This window comes from Pinus tabuliformis, chromosome X, assembly GCF_031772625.1.
Source record: "Pinus tabuliformis cultivar Carrire ecotype Pingquan chromosome X, CPIR1, whole genome shotgun sequence".
Lineage (NCBI taxonomy): Eukaryota > Viridiplantae > Streptophyta > Pinopsida > Pinales > Pinaceae > Pinus > Pinus tabuliformis.
This window is the reverse complement of record NC_142308.1, coordinates 1,143,247,434-1,143,258,009: the sequence shown is the minus strand read 5'-3', so window position 1 is coordinate 1,143,258,009 and position 10,576 is coordinate 1,143,247,434.

Genomic DNA, 10,576 nt, shown 5'->3' with positions numbered 1-10,576 from the left:
ATAGTTTTTTTTTATGAATTTCATGTCAAAAAATAATAATAATCACTGTTTTTTCAAAACAAAATGATTCACATAAAAATTAAAGCGGAAATCAGATAATACAAATACTGAACACATAACAACATTAATTGAATGCTCATTCTTCTCATAAAATATCAAAGTCAAAACATTACAAGTATAACAAATTAATAGTTACAAAAAATGAGCTTGATTTCCAAGCATAACTTAAATTTAATCAACAATATCACGTAATCCAAACTCTTCATCCATTCAAGTTTCATCATTGTCTTCTTCCACAATATTTTCTGCTTCATTTTGCTCATTTTCCTCTTCTAATGGATCTTTGATGTTTGCAAATCTCCCATTGTATGCCTTTCCAATCATTCCATGTAATGGTGGTTGAGGTTCTTTTTTAACACGCAATTCACTAAAAACCTATTTCTTCAACCCAATTTCTTGCATTGCATCTGGAAGAAATTGAAGAGCAATAATTCTTTGCTGAATAAATTTGCATTGTACTAGATCTTTTTCAATGACAATGCAATTTCTTCCTTTTTGTAGGCAACATGCTAGTGTTGTACCTAATTATCAAGCACAAAATACATAATGACGTAAACTAGTATAATGACATATAAATTAAGAAAGAAGATATTGAAATTCAATTATATATAATAAAACTTACCTGAGCAAAAAAATAAATCCAGAACCCAATCTCCTTCATTTGAACATAAATCTATAAAATAGTTAATCAATGACTGTGGTTTTTGATAAATGTTAACTATCTCTCCTTTTGCCTCTTTATCTTCATATGTTAATTTTTTCACAAAAACACCATAAACCAGTACTTGGCTATGTCTCTTTCTATCTACCCGATTAAAAAGCATAGACATATATCTATCACTTTTTGTCCAACTCTCAATATGGATGAACTCACAATCATTTATAATTGGTTGATCTTCATGGTTAAGAAGATTTGACTTTTTCTTGTAACATGAAATAGTAAAAGTTCAATTAACTTGTACATAAATGAATTTTTTAACATTAATCAAACATACATTTTCAACATCTTACCATGTAAGCTGCATCCTTGAGTTTGTTTTTCCCTTGAAGCTTGACAATAACATTGCCAATTGTGTGTCTGAATGAAATGTCACAAATCTCCATAATGGTGATGATGTGACTTATTTAAATCCCGCAACCACTTTACTAAGATCTTGATAAGTATAAGGGTCACTATCATAGTCAATGTTTGGGATATTGAAACCAGGGGGAATATCTGCAATAACTAGGGAATAATCCTTTTTAGATATGTGTTTAGCAATGTCTTCACAATCACCTTGTATTACTTGATATTGAATAATTTCAATCTCATCCAAATGAAATGAGTAAGAGTTGGATCAAGTTCAACATTCCTAAGACGTTTCTTTCTCAGTCTTTCAGTCTTAATTTTTTCAATAAAGGTTCTAAAACTATCTCGTATTCCATTTGCATCCTTACTGATCTTTAATAAAATAAACAAATATATGCATAAGCTATAAAATAAAAATAGTATACAGATGAATAAAAATGAATGTATAAATCAACATACCTTTTTAAATGTAAGATAAAAATCTTTTAGTGTTGATGTAGAACTTGAATTTGGATAGCTGCGTACAACATCATCCCAACTATCTTCAATCAACAATTTAACCATTTGTTCTTGTATTTTCATGTAAACTTTGTGACCGAATAGATAAAGTAAAAAAAGTTAATATAATAATATGTATAACAAATACTACCAAAAACAATATGTTATATTTAAAAGAAAATTATAATCTAGAAATAAGTAAAAATAATTCAACAAACTTACTTTTGAAATTCCTCAGACATTTCCTCCAATGATAATTCCCCTCACTTCACACAAGATAATATTGCTTTGACAAGTTTTTCATCCTTCACTCCTTGCAATTCTCTCCAAGGTGTGATAGTCATATCTTTTGGAAGTTGCTTCATGTCAAGACATGATTTACTGTTGCTACATGTCAATGGTTTAGACCTTTTGACCTTCTAGTTTTTAATGTCAATGTTCTCCGACATGCTAAAAATCTCATTAATCAATTCCCATATCTCTCCAGTTCTAAATTCAAATTGGAAAATGTTATCAATAATTCTGAATATATCAGTATTTACTCTACCGCCTTTTGAACTAATTTTCCCCTCAATTTGATAGCCTATTTCCATACAAAATTCCTGTCGAAATTCTATAGTAACATTTATCTTATCCCCACCACATTTTTCTTCAAATTCATTATGACTAAATCTAACCCTTTGGATGAAAGTCATAAACATCCTCTATTCATTATCTAAATTATGATCCCATGCCAATAACGTTTCTTCTGTATTTGATAAACCAACATAAATGATACATTTCATTGTTTCAAAACGTGGGTTATTGGGATATTCCTCCATCAATTGCCTTTGAGCTTCTACAGAATGGTTCCCCCCAAGCACATAATAATTTTATTCAAAACATTTTGACTTATCAAATGCTTCTTTGTTGGGAACTTGAACTGGATCAACAAGAATCACATAATTAACCACATGAGCATATGGATTATACCTCATCAATCTCTTCAAGTTTTGAACAAGCATGTGGTGTGGCTTTTTGATTTGATATTTAAATTGTCCTTCACCTGGTTTATAGATTTGTCTCACATTAAGATGAAATGTACGACCACCCTCATTTAAGTTTGTCTTTGTCAAGTTATGTCGAATGGCATTTTGTTTTGTTTTAATAATGTCATCCTCTAAATTAGCTCTTGGTGTAATGATTTCCTTACTTTCTTTTGAATTTTAACTAGGAACTTCACTATCAGCAATGACTACGCGAGAATTTTCAACTTTCCTTTTCTTCCCCCTAACATTCTCATCATTAACTAGAGCAGAGACATTTCTGAGCATTGTTACTTTTGGCCTTTTATGTCTCTTCTCCTTTATAACATCAATTCTAATGTCATCCTATGTAATGTCAACATATTCTTCAGCGTCAGTTTCAACTTCCTCATCTTCAAAAGTAACCTATATACCTTTGCTAGATTTATCCACTAAAGACATTTTTTTTTTGATCCCTTGGATGTAGTTTTGTTGCATCATGAATTACTACTTTTTTCTTGTTTGCCATATCTTCTTCTAACCTTGAGTAGAAACTTCTGAGAACATTCATAATATATTGCTCTATGAAATGAATGCCTCCCAACATAATTGAAAGATTTTCAATAAAATTCTGTCGAACAAAATATCATATGTCAATAAAAACTAAGTTATAAAAATATAATGAGATAGTTACAATAACGCAAAACACAAATATAAATAACAATACTTACCATATCTTGTGCAATGCCCTTTATAATTTGTTTACACAACTTTGTAGATTCCTCTGTCCTGTCATACAATGACAATGATAACCGATATGTAATCTTGTCATGTGACTTGGTTTGTTTGTAAGTACATAAACAACTTCAGTGTCCAGTATCAAACAAATGTCTATGAATTTTCCCATTACCTCATAAATTCCACTATCGTTAGGGATATCAACATATAGATATATATGCACCAATTCGCCTTCTCTATCTTTCACATACCATACATTTTCTGTAAGCTTCAAATTTTTTTATTTCTTCCAGTATGAAATCGTCTTCTTATCATTTGAGACACTTGATAGATTTGTAGTTATTAGCTTAGGTTTGGTTCATTCAACAGTGCTAAGTTTTGAGGATCCACCTATAATTTTAGTAATTTTTGGTCCAGAAAGATTCACGTAAATCTTCTTTGATTCCATTTTCCTACAAAAAAATACACATATATAAATCAATAAATTAAAAAAAAAACAATAGCTTAAATAAACAAACAAAACGATAAACGATAAATAATTTTGTAAAACATAACCTTTAAAAAAATAAAAAAAAATACAGCCCCCTTCAGTGCTTCCCCATGGCCTAATAAGCCCATGGGGTGGAGGCCTGATTCTCAGAATCGTGCCTCCGCCCCCACGGGTCTTCAACAGGTCTCTAGACCCATGGGCCCATTGTGCCGCAGGAGTGGGGTGGGAGGGGGCTGCATACAACCCCTTCTCGCCCTACCCTCTTTGCTCCACTGAGAATCAAGCCTCCACCCCCACGGCCTAATGGGCCCGTTGGGCCGCCATGCGGCCATGGGGGTGGGGCAGGAGGGGCTACGTGCAGCCCCCTCTCACCCCTCCCCCATGGCCCAACGGGCCCGTGGGGATGGAGGGTCGATTCTCAAAATCGGCCTTCACCCTTGGTGGGTTGGGCCATGGGGGTGGGTGCCACCGGTGAGCACGATCAGGCCCACCACGCCCACTACAGATGTAATGGACTTATGACTACCATGAGGCTGTCGGGTAAACCTGACTCATCTAAATTTTTAATTTCTAAGAAAAATCTAAATTTCATTAAACCTATTGAATTTTAAAAATTGCACACAGCAAAAGGGAAACTAACCTTTCAAATGCGATAATCTTCCATTCAATATCTTGTCGATAACAATGTAGCTGCTCCACAAATTTGCTCCAAGTCTTTTAACGAACCTCAAAAAGCCTTGATGTGATGTGAGGAATAGTGATAATAAAATTTATGATATAATGGAAATTACGGAATTGTTTTTACCACACGGTTAATGTGGGATTTATTTGTTTTAATAAAAGCTTTAACATATAAATCTTGTTATGGCAATATAGTAAATTTTGATATAGCGAACATTATGGAATTGTTTTACCGCACAGTGAATGTGGTATTAATTTATTTTTATAAATATTTTAACATATAAATTTTGTTATGGCGATATAGTAAATTATGATAAAGAGAACATTACGAAATTGTCTTACCACATGGTGAATGTGGTATTCTTTTTTTTATTATAAAAACTTAACATATAAATCGTGTTATGGCGATATAGCTATTTTTATTTTTTTTGTAATGCTTAGCAGGACCATCTATTTTCTATTATATATATAAGGTAAATTTACACCACACAGTTTTATCCGGTGACCTCAACTCACCCTGAGGGGAAACTGAGTCTATTGGCCATCGATCAGCATTATACGCCATCCAAAAACATAACTTCTTCAGTCTTTCTGTCAAGGCTAGGTAAGTTTCAGCCTTATGACCACAAACTGTATAACTATGACAAATGACATAAACAACTAGAAATTTAAATGCTATCCGCATAAACAAAAACTATGTATAGGAAGACTAATCTTTCTTGACATTCTGCTCCTCAGAGACTAAGGCTACTGGGGCAGGATCATCAGCAATTCCTTCTGGCATTCCAAAGAGCTCCACAATGCAAGGGATGTGATGGTCAATCCGGTCCATCCTAATGTCCTGTTTGTGCCACTGGAACATGATCTTCTCCATGTCTCTTTTGTAATTGGGAAGGCCTTGCATTGTAACTGCCATCCCCACAGAAATTTTCTCCAGTGCGTTTCCTAGCAGACTTTTCATCAGGAAATACAGGTATAGGGTGTGCTTGAATTATGTAATTCGGCCTCTTGTGGTCCCTGGGTTAGGCACCATTTTTCTCAAGACTTCCGTTTCATCATTCAGTTCCATTTCATTCTTTACCTGGTCTTCCCAATCATCTATTTGCTTTTGGATGCCCTCATTTATTTCCTCCTTGTATGTCACGGCTGCCTCAGCCATGAAGTACTCGGCGGGCTTACGACCCCTGCGGCCTTCTGCCCTGCTTGGTCTCTTAGTTGCCCAGGGTTCTGGGCCCTTGCTTTCACAGCCTCGACCATGTCTTTCTGGAGCCATACCCTATCGAATTGTAACATGTATACATTCCAACATTCTTAGTTGCACTAAATAATTCATCTCAACAAAGCACAACTGCAATAACCATACTTCACTACCATTCTTGGCCTGTGACAGGAAAAGGTATCCCTGTGCCCACAGGTGTCTAGTGGAAGTGGAATGGGAGCAGGATTCCCCTGGTTTATTTCCATGCCTCTCACCCTTGCCAATGTTTAGAGATTGGTCACCCCCATGCAGCCATAACCTGGCTCTCAGACCCATCTAGAGCCAGGTATTTCTAGTGTTATCATACCCACAAACCCTTGCCTCTGTCGGTGATGTCCTGTCCACTTTATGCTTGCCTCTCTACCTCTCAGGCCACCTAGGGTCCCTGACTACTCTCTTATGGTTCTGCATTGCCATTTTCTCAGGTTCTCTCAGCCCATTTCCCACCCTGCTTACGTCCCAACCCCCTGCTTGCGACTCTCCCTTGCCATGCTCAGCTATACACAGTCACCCAAGTGAGGCTTGCCCATTAATCCCTATGCCCTCGGGCTGGTCGTTCGGGTCAGGTTGGGTTCTCAAGCTTCACTCGGTATCTGTCATGCCATAACCCCAGCTTTTGCTTGAAAGAAAAATTAAAATAGCACAGAGTCGAGCCATAGCTCCCCCTTGGCTTCCCTGGTTCCTCCCTGGCTGGATTAAGCCTTGTTGGGGTGCCCTCGCACCACTCACTCCTCCTCAGCAGCTCTCTCACCACCTCATGGAATTTCCCCCAAAACCTGACTAGAAATTATGAATTGAACGAGGCCAGGACTAGTCTACATACCCGAGAGTCGATGCTTGCCCGCAGTCTTGTTTGCTTCGCGTCCCTTCCGCTCTGTAGTTCCTGCCTTCACTGCTATACCATTCACCTCCACTGCATGTTGAATAACTCTTCCAACCCACCACCTTCCCTTAAGTCCCCCTCTTCCACCTTGCCAGCCCACCTCCCATGCATTTAAGGCAGAGGACACTGCACTCCCTGCCTTGAGCATGTGAGGCATGGCTTCAATGAATTTTATTGTACTAACCATGTCAACTCAAGCCTGGCGCCTCTGACACCACCCTCATCCTGATCGGGAGGATATAGCTATTTATTTTTAATGTGTGATAAAAGATATAATAAAAATTAAAAGAAACATTCAATTTTCTAGTAAATGTTATATAGTTTAAGTAAAAAAATAATTTAGGTAAAAGATTCAGTTCACAATTTTAATTTAAAGATTTAGTTTAAAATTTTAATTTCATAAGAAAATTTTAGTTAAAATTTTCAATAAATTGTAGAATAAAATTATGGAGGAAAATAAATGAAATGAAATCTTTGGAGGGAAAAATTTCGGCGAAAATTTTTAGAGGGAAACTTTGGAGGGAAATTTTCATTCTTTAAGCTATATAATATCATGAGGAGAGAGTGAATTTGTATCATTCAACCTCTTCTGTTTGAAAGGCATGGATTCTTCTGATAGTGAAGTTTCACTTTGTGAAGCATCAACATCTTCATCGTGTAACAACTCTATTCATATTGATGAATATAACAAAAATTCTTCCACTATGAATAGAGAGTTAAATCTTCCACTTAGTACCAATCCTAAGGATTATGAGAGTAGAACTGATTAAAGACAGGATGAAGAATTTCAAATAAATAAAGATTCATTATTTCCACTTAGTCCTAATCCTATGAACTATGAGAGCAACAATGATGAAGAGAATGATGAAGATTTTCAAATAAATAAAGAGTTGTGGTTTCCACTTAGTCCTAATCCTATGGACTATGAGAGCAACAATGATGAAGAGCATGATGAAGAATTTAAAATGAATAGAGTGTCACGGTTTCCACTTAGTCCTAATCCTATGGACTATGAGAGCAGCGGTGATGAAGAGCATGATGAAGAATTTCAAATGAATAGAGTGTCACGGTGTCCACTTTGTCATAATACTATGGACTATGAGAGCATCAGTGATGAATATAATGATGAAGAATTTCAAATGAATAGAGCCTCAAGGTGTCCACTTAGTCCTAATCCTATGGACTATGAGAGCAACAATGATGAAGAGCATGATGAATAATTTCAAATGAATAGAGTGTCATGGTGTCCACTTACTCCTAATCCTATGGACTATGAAAGTAGCAGTGATGAAGAGCATGATGAAGAATTTCAAATGAATAGAGAGTCACGATTTCCACTTAGTCCTAATCCCATGGACTATGAAAGCAGCAGTGACGAAGGACAGGATGAAGAATTTCCAATAAATTGAGAGTCACATTTTCCACCTAGTCATAATCCTGAGGACTATGAGAGTAGCAGTGATGAAGGGAAGGATGAAGCATTTTCAGTAAGCAAAGAGTCACATTTTCGATGTAGTCCTAATCCTATGGACTATAAGAGTAGCATTGACAATGCACATGATGAAGAATATCCAATAAACATCAAGTTGAATTTTCCATTTAGTCCTAATTCTAACACTAGTACAAAATGGCTAATTACTTGCTAAAAAAACGACTAAAAATTGCATATAAACGACCATTTTTCAATCAGTGACCAATAGTAGCTAATTTGTAGTATCTTATAACGCGACCAACTTTAAGTCGTTTTTAGCTTAGTTATTAATTGGTTGTCTCAATTTTATCATCTAGTAGTATATTTAGTCATTAATTTGGTCATTAATTTAGTCATTGATTTTGTCATTGATCGCCACAATTAGTGACCAAATATACAAAAAAAATATATTACTATATGATCACCCTAGAAAACCAATTAATAACCAAATAAATATGACCCAAATGTTGGTCGTGTTATAAGATATTGTAAATGAGCTACTAATAGTCACACATATGCAAAATTTAGTTATCACTTGAAACCAATTAATAACCAAAGAAATATGACTAAATTTTAGTGGTGTTATAAGATACTGTAAATTAGCTACTAATAGTCATATATATGAAAAATTTAGTCATCACTTGAAACCAATTAATGAACAAAGAAATATGACTAGATTTCAGTTGTGTCATAAGATACTGTAAATTAGCTACTAATAGTCGTATATATGCAAAATTCAATGGTTATTTGTAATCACAAATTTATCATTGGTAGTAGTCATTTATCTTTTCTTCGTAGTTTCATATTCATTATATAAACAACTAATTTAGTAGTTTATATTCATTTCATTTACTTTTATTAATAATCATTATAAATGACTAATTTAGTCGTATATTCATTTTACTTGTGTTTATCATTAATCAATATAAACTACTAATTTAGTAGTTTTAGATTGATTTTATGTGTTCATTATTAATCAACATAAATTAATTAATATGATTTTGCGACTAAATTAAAAAAAAAATGTCATACAATGTCATACAAAGTTACATATGTTAATTACAATACTAAACAATATCAAGTGCAACTATAAATAATTTCAACCACAAAAATTATATTATATGAAATGTTAAGTATTACAATATGAGTTTCCAACTTAATATTGGTTGGACTACAATTTACACATGAAATGTTGTTTCATCACTTCAAAACATTATCATTGTGTTGCCAAGGCATTGCAGGTGAATTCACCAACTAAATACTTGACCATCAATCTCCATGTGTGTGTCTTATGTGGGATATTGGCTCTAAGGATATCACTAGATTGATTCTCTTCTCTCTCTCTTTTTGCATTTGTCACTCCAGTGTTATTGTTCTCCTCTTTCTTCAATTCCTGCTTCTTACCATCAATACTGAGTTCCTTTTCTAAAAGAAAAAAAGATACAATGTAGAGTATAAGACATGAAAGACGATGAACACTAGAATATAAACTAAAGTAGACTATAAAGGATTTATACGACATATACCTCAACATCAGCAATGTCAAAGCCATTTTCCCCCATAAAAGCAAGAAACCTGAACAAGTTTTCTTTAGTTGGGTGATAATGGCCACTATGTGGCCAGATGACCTATATAAACATAACAAATAAAACATCATCCTAGAAAATAACACCTTAGTAACTTAGTATTCAACCTTAAGGGAAATCTTAGGCACAATCATGTCAACTAAGTTACATGCTAAAAAGCTTAGGCTGTAGATAATTTGTGAAAACAAATAATATGAGGTGTGATGTCTAATCCTTGTCATTTTATTCGCAACAACATTTCATTATCTAACGCATGAACTTGGTCAAGTATATAAACAACTTGTGCTCAAATAACAACATGAAATTAAACTTTTCTAATAGTCATGAAAATATTTTAACACAAAACAACTAAAAGGATTTCAATCAATTAAGTGTAATACTAATTTCATCTTCAAGATTTGGTTGTTGTTTAAATAGACATGATACCAAGTATTTTCAATTTCATAGTTAAAAGACAAAACAAAATCAAAAGAAACATTCAAAATACAATCAAACAATAAAGAGAGGATATCATGGAATGGACATTGCAATTATAAAAGAATTGTTTACTTGTCCACCGGTGTCTTGTATAGCATTCCTAAAACATTTTCTTGCCCAAAATAACCATGAGGTGAAATAATCACAACATTAAAAACCATAGGAATCCCTACTAGAAACTCGAACAAGTTTTCTTTAGTTGGGAAATAGTGGCCACCATGTGGCTAGATGACCTGTATAAAGAAAGAAAATAAAACATCACCATAGAAAAGAACACCTTAGGAACTTAGTACTCAACCTTCAAGAAAAATCTTAGGCATAATCATGCAAACTAAGTTACACATTTTAAGGGCCAAGTGGT